This window comes from Panthera pardus, unplaced genomic scaffold (assembly GCF_024362965.1).
Source record: "Panthera pardus isolate Hobbes unplaced genomic scaffold, ASM2436296v1 HiC_scaffold_10, whole genome shotgun sequence".
NCBI classification, from domain to species: Eukaryota; Metazoa; Chordata; class Mammalia; order Carnivora; family Felidae; genus Panthera; species Panthera pardus.
In genome coordinates this window covers 65205296-65229737 of record NW_026526655.1, presented here as the reverse complement: position 1 = coordinate 65229737, position 24442 = coordinate 65205296, and the positions used below count along the sequence as shown (strand labels likewise).

The following is a 24442-nucleotide window of genomic DNA, read 5'->3' as shown; positions in this document are numbered from 1 at the left end:
GCACTGTGGGAGATGGTATCAGAACATTTGGTTCATTACTTTTATTTATATTACAGATATTAACATTTAATGTTAATTTATAGTGGATCCAAGTTGGTAAATGACTAGTAGAAGCAAAATATAAATCCTCTCTGGAGGCATATAACTTCAACTGGGGCCTCAATAAAATCCCAAAGAGAAAGTTCCAGTGGACATGAGCTTACAATCAAAATCACAAATAGATAAGAAATAAGGTTACATAAGAGCCAGCAAGTATAATAAAGCAGGACTATACTTACATAGATATCAGGTATGAATTGGAGATTCCAGAAAGGGAACTCTGTAACCTATGGAATTTAGTTTGTAAAACATATAGCATTTAAGTTAGTTAAAAATGTATAGACTAGGGGCACCTGGGTGATTCAGTCTGGTAAGCATCTGACTTCTGGTCAGGTCATGGTCTCATGGTTTGTGAGCTAGAGCCCCATTTCAGGATTCTTTCTCTCTCCCTTTCTCTTTGCCCCTTGTGGGATTCTCCGTCTCTCTCTCTCTCTCTCCCTCTCTCTCTCTCACTCTCTGCCCCTTGCTCACTCATGCTCTCTCTCTCAAAAAAAAAAAAAAAAAAAAAGAAAGAAAGAAAAATTTATAGTCAGTAAACTAGTACTTGGATAATGGTCTGTCAAAATAAATAAATAAATAAATAAATAAATAAATCCTGTGTTTCATTATACACAAAATCTTTTCCAGATTTTGTAAAGTGCCAAACATAAAACTCAAAATTCTAGGAAAATTATAGAAGTATATATTTATACTTTCAGAGAGAGAAAGGAATTCATAAGGAACACTAAAAACAGAAACCAGCAAGAGAAAATATGAGATCAATATCATAAAAATACTTCTGTTCTATGAACAATATATTAGAAAATACTTTAGCATATATAACCAACGAAACATTAATTCCAGGATAGGAAGCATCTACCAAAGAAGAGACAACTAAATTTCAAATTGGGCAAAGCGTGTGAACGAAAGCAAAACTATAAATGGATAATAATCATTTGAAAATGTGAAGAGCACTACAAATAAGAAAATAAAATTAACATAACAATTAAGGATCCTATTTTTCATCAAAATGAAGAAAAAAAGTTGTGTAATAATTTGCATTTTACGATATATAAAGAAATAGACCCTCTCACGGTGCCTGGGTGGCTTAGTTGATTGGGCTTCTAGCTCTTGATTTCAGATCAGGTCATGATCTCAGGTTTCATGAGATAAAGCCCAAGTCAGGCTCTGCACTGACAGCAAGGAGCCTGCTTGGGATTCTCTCTCTCCCACTCTCTACCCATACCCCCTATGTACTTGCATATATGTTCAGGCATGCTCTCTCTCTCAAAATAAATAAATGAACATTAAAAAAGAAAGAAATAGACCCTCTCATATGTTGTTGGTGATAGTACAGAAATGGTATCATCTCTTGGAGAGACAATTTAATGGTGTTAATTAAAATTCAAAATGTCAACCAAAAAATTCTATGTCAACTTTTATCTATTTATGTAAAAGAAACAGTGAGCATGACTATAACGATCAATGATGGGGGAAATTTATTGAAGTACTGATTTTATGAGAGAAAAATTGGGAGTGCCTGGGTGGCTCAGTTGGTTAAGCATCTGACTCTTGGTTTCAGCTCAAGTCATGATCTCACAAATTCAAGCCCTGTGCCAGGCTCTGCACTGGCAGCACAGGAGCCTGCTTGAGATTCTGTCTCCTCTTTCTCTGCCCCTCCCCCACTCATTCTCTCTCTCTCTCTCTCTCTCTCTCTCTCTCTCTGTCTCTTTCTCAAGATAAATAAATAAACTTAATTAAAAAATTCTTAATTAAAAAAGAGAGAAAATAGATACAACTTACATGTCTATCAATAGGGGAATGATTAAATAAATTATGGTTTACCCATACCACAAAATATTACACAGAATTGATAAAAATGGGATAGTTCAGTTGGTACCACATAAAAAGCTTTGTAAAATGTAATTAGATTGTTGTGCTATTATGATGTTTTACAGCAAGAAAACATTGTTCATGTATTCTAAAATAGTTTTTTAAGTTTATTTTAGAGAGAGAGAGAGAGAGCATGTGCACGAGTGGGGGAGGGGTAGAGAGAGAGGTGGGGGAGAGAGAGAATTCCAAGCAGGCTCCACACTGTCAGCACTGAGCCTGATGTGGGGCTCAAACCCATGAAGCTGGGAGTTTATGACCTGAGCCAAAACCAAGAGTTAGTGGAGTGCCCCACTAACATAATTTTTTTAAAAAGAAAAATCCTTAAGAGTGTGGCAACTTTCTGGTAAAGAAAATTAAGATATTAAAATTTCTATAGTACTATGATACTAAAATTTTTATAGTCTACATACATATGTGCTTAAGAACTATAAAAACCTGTAAAAAAGTTAAGTTTATATTTTATAATGGCAACGTAAACAAAAACTATCATATTAAAATATGTTCATTTGGGCAGTGAAAGTGGCCTTTTGTTGTTTTACTCCACATATTTTTATTTTTATTTTTATTTTTGAGAGAGAGAAAGGGCATGAATGAGTGAGGAGAAGAGAGAGAGGAAGAGAGAGAGAATCCCACACAGGCAGGGCTCGAGCTCACCCAAACAGGGCTCCAACTCACAAACCATGACATCATGACCTGAGCCAAAGTCGGATGCTTAACTGACTCAGACACCCAGGCACCCCTCCACTTATTTTTAGAGACCACCGTTGTTTCAATTTCTGTTCAGTTTTGTGGCAGATTTTTAGAGATTTCTCATTTTAAAACAATAGTGAATAAAGTATTTTAGGAGAGGTAATAAAAAATCATATAGCTTGAAATAAAATTTATTTTTGAACACAACTCAATTTATGACTGAGTAATCTGAAGGACAAAATCTAGATTCTTTATCTATTTGTAAATGAGTGGATTCAATGTTTATTCATTTATCACTAAGCAACTTGGATTGGGTCCCAGTGGCTATAGGACTTTGTCTAATTTTTTTGTGTTTCAGCTGGCTTCTTAATAAACAATTCAGATATGTTAAGTGATATTGGAAGTTGCTAATGGCATAAAGAAGACTCTTATTAAATATAAGCCAATAGACTGAATTTCTATTGAGGCCAAGCCAAAGCATAGGATAAGAAACACTAGAAAATGAATTCTGAGGCAGAAAAAGTTTAACGAAAGAAAATATGTCACCAAAACCAGATTCTCTAGGGAGCATAGACATCTATATTTTGAGGGAGAATGTAAACACCAATTATGTGTCAGGCATAGGCACTGACAATGCAAGGATGCATAAAACATCGTCTTTGAACTCTTCAGTCTTATGATCTGGTCCAGAGTTTCTCAAATCACCCTCCTAGCAGGATTACTAAAATTCAGATTTCTCTGTGCAACCTACAGTATAAAGCAAAAATGTAGCTTACTCTCATTGATTTAGACTGTCTGCATATCAGTGCATTTTAATAAACTTTCCAAGTGCTTTCTTTGCACTCTGATCTAGTCTGGTAAACAGTATCATCCTGGATTTTTGTTTGCTAAGGGAAATGCCACTGAATTCTAGCATCTCATCTGTACCAAGATCTATCCTGTTTTTGGAGAGAGGCTGGAGTTGGCTGGAGTGGGATCAAAGTTTCAAGTTTTGGATACAGGCCAGTCAACATGGAAATAACTAACAATATAAGGCACATAAACATGAAAAACTAATGTAAAAATTCAAATGAACAAAAAATTTCTTTAGACAGAAATAGAAAAAACTATTCTCAAGTAAGTCCTGGGATCCTCCCTCTTTCTCCATTATATTCATTCGAGGACACTCCCATTTTATGCTGGAGTGTTTGTGTCAGTGAAACAATGTTGCAGCATCTGGGTGGAATTAATTCACTTAGCACTAAATAGTTGAATATCACTTTTTTCCCCAAATTTTTATTTAAATTCTAGTTTTATTTAAATTCTATTGTATACATATAGTATAATATTTGTTTCAAGAGTAGAATTTAATGATTAATCACTTACATATAACACCCAGAGCTCATGACAAGTGCCGTCCTTTTTTTTTTTAATTTTTTTTAATGTTTATTTATTTTTGAGAGAGACAGTGTGAGTGGGGGAGGGGCAGAGACAGAGGGAGACGCAGAATGTGAAACAGGCTTCGGGCTCTGAGCTGTGACGCGGGGCCCAAACTCACGAACCATGAGATCATGACCTGAGCCGAAGTCAGATGCCCAACCAACCGAGCCACCCAGGCGCTCCTTGACAAGTGCCCTCCTTAATGCCCAACCCATTTAGCCCATTCCCCCCACCCAACTCCCTCCATCAAACCTCAGTTTGTTCTCTATAGTTAAGAGTCCCTTACAGTTTGCCTCCCTCTCTGTTTTTTTTCTCTTCCCCTATGTTCATCTGTTTTGTTTCTTAAATTACAGCTGTGAGTGAAATCATATGGTATTTGGCTTTCTCTGGCTGACTTATTTCACTTAGCATAATATACTCTAGTTCCATCCATGTTGTTACAAATTTCAATTATACATTCCTTTTTTCTTCTTTCTTTTTTTTTTCCTCTCTCTCTTTGTTTTATTTAGACAGAGAGAGAGCTGGGGAGAGGGGCAGAGGAGGGGAGAGAGAGAGAATCTTAAGCAGACTCCGCGCTTGGCACAGAGCCTGACACAGGGTTCGATCCCATGATCCTGGGATCATGACCTGAGCCAAATTCAAGAGCCAGATGATCAACCGACTAAGCCACCCAGGTGCCCCAAGTATTCATGATTATGTGTATACATATATATTGTATTCATCAAATATATATCAAAATAGAGTAGTTCTATTTTTAACTTTTTGAGGAATTTTTGAGAAATCTCCATACTGTTTTCCAGAGTGGTTGCACCAGTTTCCATTCCCACCAGCAGTGTAAGAGGGTTCCCCTTTCTCCACATTCTCACCAACATCTGTTGTTTCCTGTGTTGTTAATTTTAGCCAGTCTGAAACATGAGAGGTGATATCTTATTGTAGTTTTGATTTGTACTTCCCTGATGATGAGTGATATTAAACATCTTTTTATGTGTCTGTTGGGCCATCTGGATGTCTTTTCTGGAAAAGTGTCTATTCATGTCTTCTGCCCATTTCTTCACTGGATTTTTTGTTTTTTGGGTGTTAAATTTGATAAGTTCTGTATAGATTTTGGATACTCACCCTGTATCTGATATGTCATTTGCACATATCTTCTCCCATCCCATAGGCTGCCTTTTAGTTTTGTTGATTGTTTCCTTAGTTGTGCAGCTTTTTGGTTGAGTATCTCTTTAGACTAGACTCAGAAGACGCAAACACAAGACTATAATCTTGCTTTCAAGGAGCTCCTCTTTAGGAGAAGAGAGATATGTATACAAAAATATTGACATAAATGCTAATAGAGCTACAAAATCACTATTCATTTATTCAAACAACCAATTCATGTAATAACTACTGGGTACCAGGCATCAGCTACACCATGGTGAACAAAAACATGGTTCTTGCCCATATGGGATTTCCATTCTGGTGGAGAAGCCAGACAGTAAATACGTAATCCCATAACAAATAGGCAATTATAAACTGTGGGAGTAAAGGAAGAAAATTGGGTGCCTGGGTGGCTCTGGGATTACTAGGGACAAAAGAATCATTTAAATATAGTATTAAAATTCAATTTTGAACTGGATTTCGATAGGATTAGCTCTTGAATCTGGCAAGATATTTTCTGTATTGTTTATGTGTTAGTAAGCTGTCAGATGATTGTAGAGATGATATGACCTCTCTTTTTCTGCTGTCATATTTGTAAATCAATTTACAGCAATTCCTGAAGGAAGCTCCTATGCCTGACACTTCTTGCTGTGAGAGGAATGTTTCGACCATGTACTGTCATTTCATTCAGCTCAAGCTTCCTTTTTTAGATCAGCTGGGTATTATTGCTTATGGTTTTTATACCACTAATTTATATATTTATAATTGTTTACTTCCTCACAGCAATAGATTTGATATGTCTTCTATGCCCAACATACATACTCTGGACATGAATAATAAGAAGACAAGTCAAGCTATAGTTAATCAGGACTGGATAGACAGTATAATAGAAACCTCAGCTCTAGATATGTGAACAGCTATTTCAATAAGAGAAAGTAGTCAGTGGAAAATTGTTCACCTCTTTGATGTCCCCCTATGTAATCACTTTATGAAGTACAGGATTCTACAAAATAGAAAATGCTGAATGGCTTAAAGGAAGATTGGTGTTCTGAGCCACTGGCATTTGAGTGACAGATAAAATGATCCCAGAATGTCTTCTTCTGATGTTCCCTCAAATGCAACCCCTCCCTCAAATGTACAACCTCTACTTAATCTATATGATGATTCTGACATGTTATACACAGTGTTATGATTTGTCTTTTCACAATTATGTATCAATATGTGACCTATACATGGAGGATATATTCAAAATACTTATTGAATGAATATATTACTTAATTTTGAAATACTTAGAATCATCAAACACAACTGTAATTTGTGCACATAGGAGAGTATGCTTTTTCACATGCAGACTCATGTGATAAAATTGTTGAAAATGTAATTTGGTGATGGGCAAATTAAGCACAAGTTAAATCATGTATTTGGCACATTTAAAATTGTGCAACCTTAAGAAGGTTACTTAACTACTATAGCCTTTAGTTTTCTACTTTTTAATACAATAAAGGTAATAATAGTATTTCTTGGGCGTGTTGTGGGTATTATCTGGAATATTACATGAAAAGGATGCTGCATAGCACTCAAAATGGCACTAGTTTCAATGGGAAATTTAGAACACAGATTTTATTTGCCAGCTAGGGAACATGCCTTCTATAAAACTTCCATAAGATATATTTATAATTGGAGTGAACTATTTTAAAGCAGCTCTGTAAGACGTTGGTTTCCAAGTTCTTTGAATCAATAAACAACTGTAAGTTAATCAAGTGCAGGGCAAGTTGTGCTTGCCTACTCAGTGCCTAGTAGATGCACAAGGAATGTTGTTTGTGTAAGTACATGATTTCCCACTTTGGGGCAAGGTAATCAGCTATGGACTGTGCTTCTGAAACATAAACTTAGATGATAAGCTCAGAAAAAATTTTGTGTCAAATAGTCACAATATCCCATATTTCTCCAACCTATACAATACTAGAAAATAGTAGAATAACATTTTTGGGTTTTGGGGAAAGGGGATTAATAAATCTATTAAAAAAACTGAGTTGTTTCTTATGTATATAGACAACAGAAAAATAAGACATAAAAATATCTGGCCACAAAAGTTCATATACTTGTAAATATGTATTGTCTGATGGCAAATGACAGTATGTATTTGAAAAAATTTAAAGAGGGTTCATTGCTTTATTCTTGTTATAAATCCAGTATTTGATTTTTGGAGACAGAGAAAGTTAAAAAAAATGACTGATAGTCCTACTTAGAGTGAAACAGGGGTATTTCCTCCTAGTTTTTTGCTCTATGCATTTACATGCATATAAGCATATAGAAATATTCATTTTTAAAAACGTGCTCTACTAAATGTGTTGTGGTATTCTATATTCTAGATGCGTTGTGGTATTTGATTATGCTTCTATAGTTACAGTAATTTTTTGAGTTTTTCAAATATATAGTCTTGTGATCTGTGAATGATGATAGTTGTACTCCTTCCTTTCTGATCATTGTCTCATGTTTATTTTTATTGTCCTATTACACTGGTAAGACTCTCCAGTATGATGCCAAAATAAAAGAGGAGACACCTTTGGGTTTTTTTGTTTGTTTGTTTGAGTAAGCTCTGCACCCAGTGTGGGAATTGAACTCATGACCCTGCCATCAAGAGTACATGCTCTACCAACTGAGCCAGCCAGGTGCCCCCATATCATTCCTAATACAGACAGAGCAATAGCTTTTTTGTCATTAAATGTGCTATTACCTATAGGTTTATCTGTATGTGCTATTTGTGAAATTTAAAAAATTTCCCTTTATTTATTTATTTTTTTGTACACAAATGTTCTTAGCTACTTTATTCAGAATAGCCAGCCCACACTGGAAATAACCCAAATGTTCCTCAACAGCTTAATGGATAAGCAAATGGTAGCACATTCGTGCAATGGAATACTACCTAGATAGAAAAGAATAAACTGCTTTTCTTAAAATGAATTAGAGACTTTTACAAATCAAACTTTTGTACTTGGTAGTTGGACAACAAATTACCGCAAACATAGCAGCTTAAAACAATACTCATTTATTAACTCAGAGTTCTGTAGGTCATGAATGGGTATTGACTATTGTTAAGTATGTTTCTTCAGTTATTGAAATGATAAATAACTTTAATTTTTTTAATTTTTAATTATGGTGAATGACTTTATTTGCTTTGGTTATGAAAATAGATTTGCATCTTAAGTAAAAAAACAAAACAAAACAAATGTGGATATTGGGTATATAATTCTCCTATTTGTATAAAAATGAAAAGCATATCATTTTATATATAGCATGTATTTATGCATATTATAAACACATATGTATGCTTTTATATACAGAGAACATTTCAGAATACATGAAAATTTTAACAGCAGTCTATTGTGTGTATGAAAAAGCATTGTGTGTCTGAGCTAGGAGAAAGGGTTTATTTTATGATTAATCTTATGCTGTGTGAAATGTTGACTATATATAACCTTGAAAAAATACCTACTTCTATTTCTTGTTGTTATTTATTGCATTTACACTTAAGTGTTTTATTGGTTTGGAATATATTTTGAATTAGAAGGTGAGATTTTGAAATAATTTTTTCCCCAATTATTTAGTTGAGTTTCCAAATTCTGTTCAGGAAATATCTTCCTTTTTGTTACACTTACTGAGCTATGTTGTTTGATTCAGAATGGTTATTTTTATTCTAATAAAAGGGATGTTGATTTTAATGCTAATTTTACTGCATTTGAATTAATATATCTTTGTAAATTGTAATTTTTGTTGGAGCTAGTATGCCATATTCATTTATCAAGTTTTTTTTTCACCTCATTCTTTTGTTTTTCTATTTGTATTTATTCTTCTGATGAAATTTAAAACTTGGTCAACACCTTAAGGTGCTTACCCTGACCACTCAAATTAAAGTGTTTACTTTTCTTTTTCGTACCATTGATTTCTCCTCCTTCATAAACACATCCTACTTTATATGTATTTGTATATTTACTTTGGCCCATGGATGTTTTGTTTATCTTATTAACACTATATCTAGCACAGAACTTGACATACAAGTGTTCCATAAATATTTGATGACTTATTCACTCAACAAATGAATGCATGAATGTTTAAGTTCCTCAAACTCAAAAAAAAAAATTCAACTCAATTTTATTTCCCTTGCTTCTCTTCACTTTCTTTTTTTTAATTTTTTTTAATGTTTATTTATTTTTGAGAGGCAGAGACAGAGCACAAGCAGGGGAGGAGCAGAGAGAGGGGGAGACACAGAATCTGAAGCAGGCTCCAGGCTCTGAGCTGTCAGCACAGAGCCTGTTGCAGGACTTGAACTCACAAACAGTGAGATCATGACCTAAGCCAAAGTTGGCCACTTAACCAACTGAGCCACCCAGGTGCCCCTTCACTTTTGATATTTACAGAATCTATTTTAATCTGTGCTTAGAACCCTGAATTATTACATTCTTAAGATAAATGTCACAAATATAAAAATATATTCTTTCCTATATACATTTTTTCAAAGATTTTTTTTGCAATTATATTCAGTTTTGTAACTGCATTTACAATATTTGTTTGGTTTTAATTCAAATAATAAGTACTTTTATACAAGAAATTTTCTATTCTTCTATTCTTAACTTTGAATCATCTTTGGAGGCTTGCAGATATGTCTTAGTTTCTTCCCCAGTGAGGATAATATTAAGTATTTCCTTTATCTCAGAATTTTTTTTATAATTTTGAAAATATCTCTATTTCCCTCATACATAAACAACAGAATCTCGTCTATGAGGAGAATTCTTCATTCAGATTTATGTCCATCATAAAAACAAAAGCAAAACACCTTATACACAATTATCTACTCTATCACAGTATGTAATGTCTTGGTGAAGAACTTTGAGACTAGCTTGTCTTTTTCTCAATTGTTATTTTTATCTTTAAAATTCCAAAATTTATAAGGGCATATCCAGGTGTCTTCATGAGCCTTTGGTTTTTGTCTTCTCAGATCCTTCTTCAGCTTGAAAACTTTTTAGGTTTAATTGTATATGTCCTTGCTATTTTTCCCCTTCTTCCTTTGAAACAGTTACGTTCCTTTGATCATGTCTCTGTCCTTCATATCCATCATTATCTAGGTCATCATTTTTCATCTTTTGATTTTGCTCCTGAATACAAGAATATTTCTCAAGTCTTTCTCCACTTCAATGATTGAATTTATTTTTTTCATAAGTGCTCTTTATTCTCTCAGATGCTATTTTAACTTTTCTCTTAAATTTTGCATTTTTGCAACCTATTTTAGCCTTCATTTTTTCCCCATTCTTTTGTTTAATCCTATTCTTTCTTTAATAACACCCTGTAACAGCTTTGTAGAAGCTTCTCCTCCTGAATCTTTTTGAGCACATCAAGAATATAACACATAAATTCTTCAGCCATTTCAAAAATGAACTAATTTTAAAAGCTGTGTTATCAGTTTACCTCATCAGGTCAGTGCCCCTTATTATCTCCCAGCAGGGCCTCTTTATGATATCTTGACCTACTAATTTTACTTGCATTGTGTTAAGATTGATTCAAGCTTGGTATTTCTTTCAGATAGATCAGGCAACATTTTTTCTACCACCACAACACTTGGCCCTTATAATTTCTTCCTTTTTTTTAAACTTTTTTTCTTCTGAACTGTGTCTGACTCTTTAATTTTTGGTCCTATCCAAACTTGCTGAGTAGTGGTTGAAATTTCTACCCCATACCTTACAAGACTAACAGGTTGTCAGATAACAATGTGTAAACTTTTTTTCTGTATAGCACAAAGTGTGAAAAATAATACGAAGTTCCACCATGTACTTTCTAAAGTGCTTCCTCAAGAACCTGAGGACCCACTTCATCTTCTCCCTTCTATTCTGAGACACGTGGTACATATCTAGATACATACCAAGAGGGGTAGGAGTGGAGATGAGTTAGGACTATAGCTTGGGTTGGTCCAGAAGATCTCTCACATGGTACTGAGGGAAGAACTCATAGTTTTGGTCAGAGCAACATGAGTCAAAGTCATTCTCTCTTATTTGGGAAATCTATGTGTCCTTCTGATTCAGAGGGGGCTCTATGCAATGTGTCATCCAAAACTGAGAGTCATGTTCATTCTCAATGATAACCAATATTAAAAATTCTGTAAAAACTTCAGCGTATTATCCCCCCTCCCTTTCTCCTCCTTTTCCTTCCTTCCTCTTCATTTTCTTTTTGTGTTCATCTTCTGTCTTACACAAACACAAAAACTTACAAATACTCTCTCTCATTATTAGCAATTCATACTATTTTGTGCTTTTTCTTTTTTACTATTTTAATTAAAATTTAATAAGAAGTCTATCAGAAATATCTGGTATCCTATCATTTTGTAACCAGGTAGTTCCCTAATTATAACATCCTTTTTTTTCTGAATCAAATTTTATAGATTCCCTGGAGTTCTGTAATTCATTCCAGTCTCTGTTTAATCTAAATTATATTTAAAAGATAACAGTGATCCACATGCCAAAATACCTAGGAAAAAACTTTTTTCCCTTTTATGCTGAAAGCCAGGTCACTAGAAATCTCCATGCATGTGTACTCCAGTGGTGAGTCAAGAGAGCCCACATATGGCTTATTGTTGGGTGATTCTATGTCCGTGTCTTCCCTGAACTGTCCCAGATTGTGCTGTTGTGCTAGCATGATTATTAATAGTGCTCCACTCTCAAAAGCACCCTGGTTTGCATGATAAATCATATGATCACCCTACATAAGACTATGAGATATGATTTAAATATGAGTCATACATGCCTAAAGGCCTTATTCATGGGTCCTTAATGACGTAATTTTAAGAGGAATAAAATTGAACAGGTGAAAATTACAGTTAATTAAATTCAGCTACAATTCAGTTACTAATACCCTAATTCCGTTTTCATGACAACTGAATGGGGCATGTCACCAACAGTATCCAAAGCAGATTGCTCAACCCTAACTGATGGTCTTAGATAATAATGCACAATTGAAATATATATATATATATAAATATATATTTATTTTATTATTTATTTTTATTATTATTTATTTATTTATTATATATAAATAATATATATATAATTTATTTATTATTATTTATATATTTATTAAATATATATAGATTATGTTAATCTATATATATTTATATATATATATATTTCTTTAACTCTAAAAATTCCAGTATTTTTTTCTTCAATTCTAAAAATCTTAGATTGACCCCTCCCCCCATTTATCTGGGGATTACATCTCAGATTACTGAAGTAGAGTTGTCCCAACTTTAAAGCCTTCACTCACCCATTCTTCTGGTCTCTAGAGTGTCCACTCATAGTTCACTTTGCTACCATGCACAGTGAAGGCCTTGCCAGAGCCTACCCTAGGTCCACTACAGACCTACCTATGCCTAATCACACTATTTATTAGTATGTGAAAGAGGTGATTTAAAGTATATCATCCAACATACATAATAGTGATTGGATAGAACTTTTAGATTAAGGTCAGGATAAATAACATATCCCAAATAATCCAGATATTTAGAATCAACAGAATTGAGTCCAGTCCCCACTTTTGCTGATTCTTAACTTTAATCTTTGGAGGAGTTACCAAACTTCACTCATCCTCAATTTCCTTACGTGAAATAGAGATAACACCAATAACTTGGGGTTGCTGTGACCATAAAAGAAAATAAATGTAAATCACCTACTTAAGTTCCTGGCAGAATTCCTTCATTAAATGTAGATGTTATTGTTAAGGGAGAATTAAAGGAAAAAGAAAGATTCACAAGCTTTCCTTGGAAAACTTTAATATTAACGAAAAAGAAAAGAAAGTGAACTGAATGAATTCCTAGATGATGTCTTTTTTTTTATGTCAAAGAGAATAGGCTTTCAGCCACAGATGGTAGTACCAGCAAAAGTAGAAAGGGGAACAAATTCAACATGAGTGATGAGCACATAGAATTTTGAAATCCCTTAACCAGATATATCTTATTTCAGGGTATCAAGAATACCTGAAAATGCAGAAATATAAGTCGACCTAAACTCACATGTGAGTTTCCCCTGAGAGGAAGGTCTTTAGTAGTAGTATGACTTTATATATTAGTGGCTCTCTTCTGTTCAGTATCCTTTATCATAGACTTAGGTAAGACATATATTGCAACTATAAAGAGACAACTGTATTGGATGACAGAAGCAAGCAGAGATAAGGGAGTGGCACTATTGCCATCCACTTAGGCATAAACTAAAAAATACAAGAAACTGTAGATGTGGTTTATCACTAACATATGCAAAAAAGAAAAAAGACTTAGATTTTAAGGGACTGTAGCTGTATGACCCAACAATCTCATATTGCTGTAGAAAATCCAGTAAGCACTTTTTGTTTTCAATATAAAATATACAAACCAAAGCTTTCTGTTCCTTTACCCATCTGTCTTTTAGATTACTAATCTTGTCATTTGCTGCCTCCAGTCTGTTAAACTTTCCACTGAGTTATTAATTTCTCTTAATTGTATTTTTAAATTCCAGAATGGCCATTTCTATATTATTTTGTAATTTAAATCTTATTATAAAATTTTCCACCGCTTCATATACTTTGTATGTTATTTCCTATAGTTTCTGAAATATGTCTGTCATTATTATTTTAAATTCTTATCTGCTAACTCAAATAGCTACAACATCTTTTCCCTGGTTTGTTCTCTCGGGTACTGGTGGCAATGTTCTGTCTTTTCACATGCCTAGTATTTTTTTTTAATTGAAAATCAGTCATTGCGTTTTCAAAAACAAAGATGAAAAAGTTCCAGATGATATTATTTTCATCTGAGAGGTTCAGCCTTTCCTCTGCTAGGTAGACAGAGTGGAGGGGGAAAAGGGGCTGACTACCTTAATTTAGGATTTCATTGAGAATCTGTCACATCCTATATTTGTTCTACTTTTCAAAAGTCTTCAGCCTGGATATTTAGCCTCACACCCTGTGAAGCTTCAAAATTTGATAAATGTCTTGAGGGGGAGACTGGCAGTGTTTGAGTGTAGTCAAGCCACCAATTTTATCACCCGAAGCCTGATCAGGTTCCAAAATCTTTTCTGTTTCATCTGTCTCCTGTCTTCTAGGGTGGAAACAGGATCCTCATTCCATCTCTAGCTAAGTCCATGCTATTAAGCACTTCCAGGGACAAAGAAGTTATTGCAGATTATTTAGAGTCATTTCTTCTTTCCTTTGAGGACTTTCAACTGTCTTGTTCTAGAAGATCTTGTTTCCAAAGTATCATGAAAATGTAGGCTATTCCACTTTACTTCTCTGTATTTGGGCTTATGATGGTAACTTCTATCTTGTGAAATGTTGGAACTTAGCAAATGTCTTGGGGAGAAAACTGAATTTGAGGTCCCACTACTCTCCAGTTTTGTCATTCCAGTCCGGTGTGACTGCCAAAAGTTATGTTTTCCTGCCCCCAGCAGCAGTGGTTTTCCTGGGCTGAGCATGGATTCTGAGCCTCTAGCTGCATCCAGAATCATCAAATAACCTCCAGGGGTAGCCTCCTACAGCTCACATTTGAAAGGTTCTTGCCTTTCTTGAATTGTACTCCCTCTGGTTCTTATTGTTTGGCTGATTCCTGATGCCTTACACATATACATATTTTTTTTTGTAATTGATCCAGCTTTTTAAATCGTTCTCAGTGGGGGCACTGGTCTTATGCTAATTACACCATCTCACTAGAAGCAACATTCTTATGTAGGTTTCAGTTGAGTACAACACAGGTTTTAATAGGTATAGGTATCTAGGCAGTGTGAGATAATTTAAAGTGTGTTTGTGTATTGGAGAGGCAGGAAAATTTTCCACTTCAACTTTTTAAGATTTATGAGACAAGGAATCACCTTATGAATCTTTCTACCTGTCTATCAACATCTCATCTATCTGCCTATATATCTATCTCATCATCCCTGTTTGTCCCCATTTGTTCATCTGTCTACCCACATGTTCATCCATCTTACTTTCATAGTAATTTCATAATAATTGATTAGATTGCTATCAAAGAATTAAAATCAGTGTCTGAAACAACTAAAATAATAAATAGTAAGAATCTAAGTGCTTAGGGGCACCGGGGTGGCTCGGTCGGTTGGGTGTCCGACTTGGGCTCAGGTCATGATCTTGCGGTTCACGAGTTCGAGCCCCACATTGGGCTCTGTGCTGACAGCTCAGAGCCTGAAGCCTGCTTTGGCTTCTGTGTCTCCCTCTCTCTCTGACCCTCCCCCTGTTCATGCTCTGTCTCTCTCTGTCTCAAAAATAAATAAACATTAAAAACATTTTAAAAAATGAATCTAAGTGCTTATATTTTCATTGTCTTCAGACTAAAATGAATAAACCAAATTGCATGATAGCTACTTAGTTCTGTAACTGCAAATTTTTGCTTGATCTTAGGTTAATTAATTTATGCATGCTACTATAGATCTTTTTTTCAATTTATTTATTTTGAGGAAGAGAGAGAGACCACACATGCAAGCAGGGGAGGGGCAGAGAGAGAGAGGGAGAGAGAGAATCCCAAGGAGGCTCAGGGCTGTCAGCACAGAGCCTGATGTGGGGTTTGATCCCATAACCCGTGAGATCATGACCAGAGCCAAGATCAAGAGTCGGACTATGAACTTACTGAGCCACCCAGGCACCCCCAGATCTGACATTTATTGCTCTTATTCCATTACCAACTATTTTATGATGTTCCACCAAGTTTTCTTTTCTTATCCATTATTTTTTTTCTTTTAACAATGTATAATCATTGTGTTTTGGGGTGATTATAAGCATTAGAAAATTATAATGAGAAAAATATGAAAAAATAATTTTATTTATGTGCATGCATTTAAATCAAATATATTTCTTTGCTGAAAGGATTAAAAGAAGAAATTTGAAGAAAGGTTATCTTAAGTGAAATATAAAGAACAATTGAAAAAAATACGTCACTCATTGGAATGAGAAAGCAGGTAGTTTGGGATAAGGAGGGAAAATGAAGAAGCTATAAGTCACGTCTTTGCGGAATTAACAGCATTTGGAAAGAATAAAACCACCATAAGCATCACTAGCATCTATATGCAAATATAAGAGTAAAGTTGACTGTATACACATTGGAGGCTCCATCTCCTCATAACTTAAGTCGAACTATTGTGATTTTAGATCTAGTGCCGTTTTAAGTATATAGTGAGATAAAGTAATAATAATCACTTTAAAATAAATATTTGTCCTAGATTTAGACTGAGGTAAATATTTTATATATGTTATTTAATCTCCACAGCAACCATTTAAAGTAAATAAACTTAGTCATGTTTAATCACAGATAAGTGAAGTGAAGCTTACACAACATAGGAAACTTGCCAGGTCAAGAGTTTGGTGAACACCAAAGCTGTGTTGAAATCCCGTGTTCTAAATCAGCATTGTCTGTAGGATTTTCTGTAATAATGGAAATGTGCTGTATCGGTACTAATGCACAGTCACTAACCACATATGGCAACTGAATACTTAAAATGTGGCTAGTGCGAGGGTGCTTGGGTGGCTCAGACAGCTCAGCTTCCGACTCTTGATTTGATTTCGGCTCAGGTCGTGATCTTGCCATTTGTGGGTTCAGGCTCTGCATCGACAGTGCTGAGCCTGCATAGGATTCTCTCTCTCTCCCTCTCTCTCTGCCCCTCCCCTGCACTCTCTCTCTCTCAAAATAAATAAATAAACATTTAAAAAATGCCACAATGAGAAGCTGAATTTTCAATTTTATTTAATTTTAATCAATTAAAATTTAAATGGCCACATGCGTCTAATGGCTACCGTACTGGACAGCACAACTCTAAAATAATTGGACTGTACTGGCTCCTGGCCCTGAAGGATCTTGTGGAGCATACAGGGATACCATTTTAGAAGGCTTTTCTTAGAGTTAATTAGCTGGGATATCACTCCTTGACTTTTAATAGAAATCAATATTGCACATGGAAAAATGTATATACTGGTTTTTCTTAGTAAATAATATGAGAAATAGCTCACTTGTAAACATTTTGTACAAAATAAACAGTATATAAGTGTTTTCCTTAAGTCAAAGGGAAACGTCCTCTCTTTTTGGGTTTGCTGTGATGCCATTAATATCCCACTTAACACTGCACTAGGAAAATAATAGAAGAGAGATAGGGGAAGCTGGTTATTTTATATTTACTTAGGAAGTATTAGGTATTGGCATTATGGAGCCAAATAGCAATGCTTGGTGACTTCTACTTTCTTCCAGGTCAGGTCATGCTGAGTAAGTAAGGCGGCAGCAAAGGACATTCAATATTATTATCTCAGGAGCATGTGAGGTGACTCCTTCCCCTGACTGTTCTTCCTCATGCCAAGTGATTTTAAGCTAGAATGTCTTCTTACCCCTTCTTTTCTCACTTTTTTAACCAAAAGAGCACTTTCTTTATTTATACAAACACTACAATAGTGTTTTGCCTTGCATATGAGACCTCAAAAGGCAAACACTTTCCATATCGAAGAACATTTTTCTAAATAAAAGTAATGCTTCCTCTTCCCGAGGACACTAATTCCACCAGAATACACTGGAACTTTTTCTACATGGTTTATTTTCATATTCTTGCCTCTTGAAAGATTAAAATTATTTAAACCAATGGGAGTAATTCAAGGCCTTTAGTCCCTCCTTTTCCTCATTGGTGGTGATTATTGTTTAGGCTTTGTTTCAAAGTTGAGAATTGGCTTGATGGCCTTGGCTGCGGAAGGGGGTTTGATTGACTGCACATGTGTTAAAACCATGCATACATTACCGAGGACACTGCGAGCCAGAGTGCCCTCAGAGACACACTTCTGAAAAGAGTAGTTGACTCAGGCCCCACCTAGACAGAGCTCAGTTCCTAAAAATAGGTGCCAAGTTGCATCCTTTAGACACGGGGCTAAAATAAATTCAGCCGTCCCATCTACTTGCTTGATAGACCCTTCAGTGGAGCCGGCCTCCACTCCACCGACCGCTTTCAGGGGACTGGGAAATTTGCTGTATGTGAAACAACGGAGGAAACTCGTCTGTGAAGATATATGACATTTTCACAAACTCGGGGTTAAGTCTATTACCAAAGGTATGTGCAATATAGTCGTTGATACATACCCACTTCCTGGGTTGGAATATGTTACAGATCAGTGAAGACCACAGGTCAAATTGAACTTGTTATAAAAGAAAATATTCAGTTGTATTTTGTTTTTATGACAATATTTAACATTACTTTATAATGCTAAATTTAAGGCTTCATATATTACTCTCTGCCAGAGAGTTAGCATGTTTCATATGTAGTGTTGAGGAATAATGAGCCAAACTTGAAACTAAAAAGTCATGAGTGAAAACTATAATTTATAGCTAAAAAAGAAAACTGAAAAAATTAGTGTATCTTCTATGACTATAAATTAGTAAAATACACAATGAATATACCAAAAAATATAAACTGTATTTCTTGGAATTTGGTGAGGGGAAGGGAGAATTTAAAATATCTTCGACTGTTGCAGCTTGCTCAGAGGAATGGGTTGAAAATTATTCTTTCTCCAGCGTTAGTTTGATTTTGTACTTCATGCCCCAGCTAGTCTCATCTCCTTTGGGAGTATTACTAGGAGTAAGGATTAAAGAATCAGGTTCTTCGATGTTTTGCAGAATTAAGGAAAGCACTGCCAGTTGGATCTGCCAGCCCTAATTATAGTAACTACAAACTTAAAGAGAGAAGACTGAGATTTTACTTTAAAGGCATCATGGCCTATATACTGTTTCAGATGGATTTTTTCTGTCTTCGATTGCCTGTGAACACTTTAATTTGGTCCTGTTGCGCCTTAAGTGTTTAGATGTTAGAGACTGAAGTGATTTGGGACAGGCATTATAACAGAATATCTTAAGACACCAACTACAAGCAAGGACACTTTAAGATTACATAATACAGGGTTTAAATATAGCCAGCTGGTGCTGAACTGAAAGATATTTATTTTTACCAGAGCTCCATTTGGTCACTGACGAGCTGTAGGTTGTTTAAATTATTTGAAAATTTCATGTGCAGAATGCCAAAGGAGTAAAATATTTACCTCAGCTACATTCAAAGCCATGATTTTTAATATGAAAGAGCACCTGTTTTGAGTGGGGTTTTTTTAATGTTTATTTTTTAGAGAGAGAGTTTGCAGGCTGGAGAGGGGCAGAGAGAGGGGAACAGAGGCTCTGAAGCAGGTTCTGTGCTAACAGCAAAGAGCCCAATGTGGGACTCGAACTCACAAACTGTGAGATCATGACCTGAGCCGAATCGGACACTTGCCACCTGAGCCACCCAGGAACTCCCTGGAGTTTTAAAGATATCACCATTGAGTGGCAAAAATATTGGATCAGAAATGAGGAAGTCTTGAGTTCTATGCTTAAATATTCCTCTACTTCTCTGCCTCATCTTTGAGTATTTGGCCTTCTTAGTATTAACATGTAAATGAACAACAAGTCCCATTTTTGAGAGTCAGCATTTTGGATGTCTGCAAATTTGGCAGAGTGCCAGCCATTTGGGAAAACTGTAGTCCGGAGTTTGGACTAAATGTTTCTGCTTTCATCTGATGTTGGGCATCTTTAAGATATAGCCTCCTTCACCATCCTGAAAATTAAAAGTAGGCATTCATTCTCCAATGAACAGAGAGAGCTTTCTTCAAAAGATGTTCATGCAAAAATGTCATCCCAGGCCTCAAGTCTTCTATAATTACAGAGGAAGAAAGGGTTGGTTGCCTTTCCTCTGGTTTATTTTTGGTAAAAAGCCCACAAATTTCATAGATCATTTACAGTTGTCTACCACTGATAGCTGTCACTATTCAGTCAGCTCCCCTGCTCTGTCTCTCATATTTACCACAATCGAACAACTTATGCACATCAGTATTCTTTTTACTTGTTTGGTAAAATATAACTTATGATGAGATGATTTGGGGTTAGACTCTCCTAGTAAGCTTGGTACTGGGAACGATTTCCTCTCCTCTCTCTCTCTCTGTTTCTGTCTTTCCCTCATACAGATACACAACTCTGGACACTAAGACCATTTTGTAAGACCTGTTTCCTAGCTGGGAGTCATGCCTAGATTCAGTAATTTATAGAGCAGGGCAGACACTTAATAAGTTCCTGGCATTGTAATGCCAAAACTTTGATTGAACAATCTGTGGGGGACAGAACTTAATTGACATGACATGGTCCTTTTTATTTGCTTCCCACCTCCTATCTGAAAGCATTCAAAAGTTACACTTTGAAACTTAATTAAGTTGTAATTTGTTTATTGTTTGTTTTGCTTCTGAAACAGACACTTCCTCATTCAAATTACAGGCTCATCCCTTGCAGAGTGGTGGGTAACTTCAGCTTGTTCTGATTCAGAAATGACTTTTGCAGAACACTGATTTATTCCATATAGATGCATGGTCTTTATAGGACTGTGTAGATATTGTATTGGTTTTTTTCCTGACAACAAATATGTGGTGTTTTCTGACACCAACCAATTCTCCAATTCTCTAAAACCAACTCAGTATACAATTTAAATCAGTTTTCATACTAACTTGCAGAGTTAGAGCAGACCCCAGATTGACCCCCTCTTTCTCCACTAACCCAGGAACAGCCAAACAGAAGCGATGCGTAGGGCAAAGTGGGGCAGCAGACAGTGGCATAGAACACCACACTCTCTCTGGGCTCCATACCTATCAGCACATTCACACACTTGGAAGCTCACCAAACCCTGTTGTTTAGGGATTTTATTAAGATGTCATTGTGTAGGATGATTAACTAAATAATTGGCTATTGGTTATTAAATTCGATTTCTAGCCCTTCTCCCCTTCTCAAAGGTGGGAAGTGGGGTTGAATGTTCCAACTCTCTAATCACTAGGTTGTTTTTCTGGCAATCAGCTCCTATCCAGAACTCATTTCTACTTTCCCCCAACCCCCACAGAAGACCCAGAATCATCTCATTAGCATACCAAAGACACTGCCAACCAAGAGATTCCAAGAGTTGTAGGATCTGTGTGCTAGAAGCCAGGGACAAAGACTAAACATTTATTTTTTATTATGTCACATATGTCTACAAAATCTCTTCTCCTTTGAAATGCTACCTATGAACTCCAGAGTAAAACTTTTATCCTATATACTTTCCTAATCATTGGAATCCATCACTTGTAAATTTAACTAACCTGAGTATTTTTTATTTGTACAGTATAATCAGTAAAAGCACAAAGGACAACAATTAGACAAGGAAAAAAGCAAAGATTTTATTTTCTTGAAAACATTGAAAGTCAGCAAATGCAATGATTACTTGTATCTCTTTAGATACAACAGATGATGGTGTAGCTATATTTAATGACTCTTTATGAGCCTAAATGATGGCATAAAAATAATCTGCCAGTGAGCAGTACAGTAGATAATCCAAATTCCTGGTAGAGTAGCTGTACTTCTTAAAATATTGTCAAGAATAAAATGAATTTATTACACAGAGGACACAAAGAACTTCAGTGACTATTTGGTTTAACACTTTTAAGTTCTAGATAAGAAAACTGAGGCAAAGGAACATTAATTAGTAAACTCTTCTTAAGCACAGAGAACTAGAAACCAACTCTTTTGACTTTTATTTCATGCTGTATGTCATTCCACAAAGCTTTATGCCATTAACATCAACCCAATCCCACTCCACCCCCATGACGTGGGATATCTTTCCAGGTATACCTTGATAAAGTCCTTTTTTTCCAACAGTAGGTTTTTGTTGCTTTTTATTTTGCATTTCCTGTTCTCAGAAAATTATGCAAAATTGTGTAAAAGGAGACCTAGTCCACATATTTAGTTAAAATTCAAAATATGATGATGGCTTTATTTTTTAATTTTACTAAGCATTTAAGTTTGCTCATCCTCTGTGTTAGAACTCTTCCCCCACCCCCACTGTCTTGTCACTGGCACATGATTTTTCACTGCTCTTTTTGGCAGACCTTCAAGTAGATCTGTCTTCTACATTCTTATAATTGTATGCAGGATATATCCTGCTGCCTGGTGAATTGAACACTTTAGATATATCTGGCGGTTCAAAAGTAAGTAATTGCCAAATTGCTCTAGACATACACATGATTTAAGATAAATATAATATTAAAAGAATCTATTTTGGGAAATATCTCTGTTTGTACAAGATCCAATAGCATCTTCCTAAAGAATCTGAGTAGATCAGCATGTGTATTTCTAAATGTGTTAACGTGGTAGTTACCAACATTGAAGAGCTAAAAAAAAATTCATATCACCATTAATTTTACAAGCAAAATCCAGCATTATAAATGATTTCCAAACATGTTCTCAGTGTTCTTCATTTAAAGTTCAATGAATGTGACTTAACGTAAACTAATGTTTGATTATCATTTAATGTAATTTTTAATTCATAGGAAGTTAATTGCATTGAAATAAAACGTAGGTAGAATTCACATTATAAAGTGGCTGGGTTTTTTTTAGCTATGTGTGTTACATTTTGATAAGTAGAGTCCCATTTCCCGATGAATTACATTATAACCTCCTAGGTGCTTTATCACTGTCTATGTTGTTTCTGGTAATTTTGTTTGTTTGTTTTTAGTCAGTACTGTCATAATAAGAACTCAGCTTTACCTTATCTAGCCAGGAAGCCTTTTTGTCAAATAATTCGAGGTTCATAGGGAATGGTAAATAAGAGCTTGAAGGAGACAATGAAAAAACTTTTTGTAAAGCTAAGGGTCACCTTTTAATGTATCTGTTTTTGAAGTTAGAATTTTTGACTCTCCACACAAGGGTTGTACTGCTAAGTTGGAATATTTCTGGGAAGGGACAAGAATAAAGTGAGTTTTTTCACGTGATTAAAGGTTGTCAATTACAGCTACAAGCTCTTTATAAAATTCACTGCCTCTGCTTCTGTTGGATCCCAAGATATTTCCCTGCTACAGGGAGGAAGTCTGCTGGTTTGCTATTGAGGGTAAAGCCCAGCAGCAGTTTTCAGGTAGAATACAGGGGCTAGAGGTAGGGATGCTAAAGGAGCAAGTGACGGCCATCAGCAGCCAGCTTAGTTCCTTCTGTCCTATGAACCCTTCCAGATGCTCAGAGTGGGAACAGAACCTCATTACAGCCCCACCTTCTTCAGGAGAAACTATGCTAGCCCTCTGAGTCCCAGAGCACTCAAAATCATATATTTTTAGGAATGTAACTGTATTAGTACATTCCTGCTTCAGTCACTGACTCATTCTGGAGTGGGAATAATTTCAGGATGCATCATCATCCATCTGTCATCCAGAACTGGACAACAGCCCCAACTTTGCCTCTGTAAAATATCAGAGAAATGAAATATGAAAGGAAGGCATGTATTTGTATTTGTTACATTTTTTTTCCTGAAAAGATCTAGTCCGGCTATTGCAGTTATCAACCCCAAACTACTATTTATACTTTCTAATAGTCCACCCTTTAAATAGAAGCAATAAATTACCTCAGGCTTCAGTGTTCACCTCTTTTCATTTACCTCACCATTTCAACCCAACTGGCCCCAGTTTCTTGACTGTGTCATTATAGTACGTTATTACCATTTCTTTCCATTATGTTCTATTATGCTCATATTTATCTCTATATATTATTTTTTATAAAGTGTGGTGTTACTGGTGTCTCCATATTGTCTTCCATTTCTTTCATATTCTTGACGTGCATTTGGATGTTCAAATAAAGAGTAGTCTTCAGACAAGAACCAATAACCACAATATCATCCAAAATGACATTTCTTTTTACTCTTTGCATAACATTGAACCTGACACAAAATTTTGTAAACATTTGTATCAAGAAAGTGTCAAACATCCTTACGACGACAACAACAACAACAATAATAATAATAAACATAAACATTTTCTACAGGATTCTTCTCCCCTGGATAGATTTATGTTAAAAGTTCCAGGAGCTGATATGTAAAACTTCATTTTTGATATCATCTTTACATTTTAATCAATCTGAATAGTTCTTGAAATCAGAAAGATTTCTCAAGTGATGCAATATCTTCTCTCTCTTTGCCTTTCCTCTTCCTTCTTTTTTAATCTCATTTCCATTAAAGACCTCTGGAATATATTCCTTAGTATATTATCCTTAAGATGTATGCAGTGCCCTCAGTTTACCAGAATCACAAAAACACCATCTCTGAGGGCCAAAAGAGGTTCCAAATGAACCCCAGATAACACTTTATTGGGAAATCAGAAAATG

The 24442-nt window shown here is 35.3% G+C and overlaps 1 protein-coding gene across 3 annotated transcripts in view; it reads left to right on the top strand.

Annotated features, from left to right (window-relative positions):
* XIRP2 (xin actin binding repeat containing 2) overlaps positions 1-24442 on the top strand; it is a 100739-nt gene that overhangs the window by 8198 nt on the left and 68099 nt on the right. For 2 of the 3 annotated variants that reach the window (XM_019458428.2, XM_019458420.2), the window contains exon 1: positions 18137-18311. The exons of the other annotated variant lie outside the window; for it this stretch is intronic. The gene's annotated coding sequence lies outside the window, so the exon portion shown is untranslated. Of the gene's footprint in view, positions 1-18136; positions 18312-24442 lie in introns of those variants that run through there. 3 annotated transcript variants of the gene reach the window in all.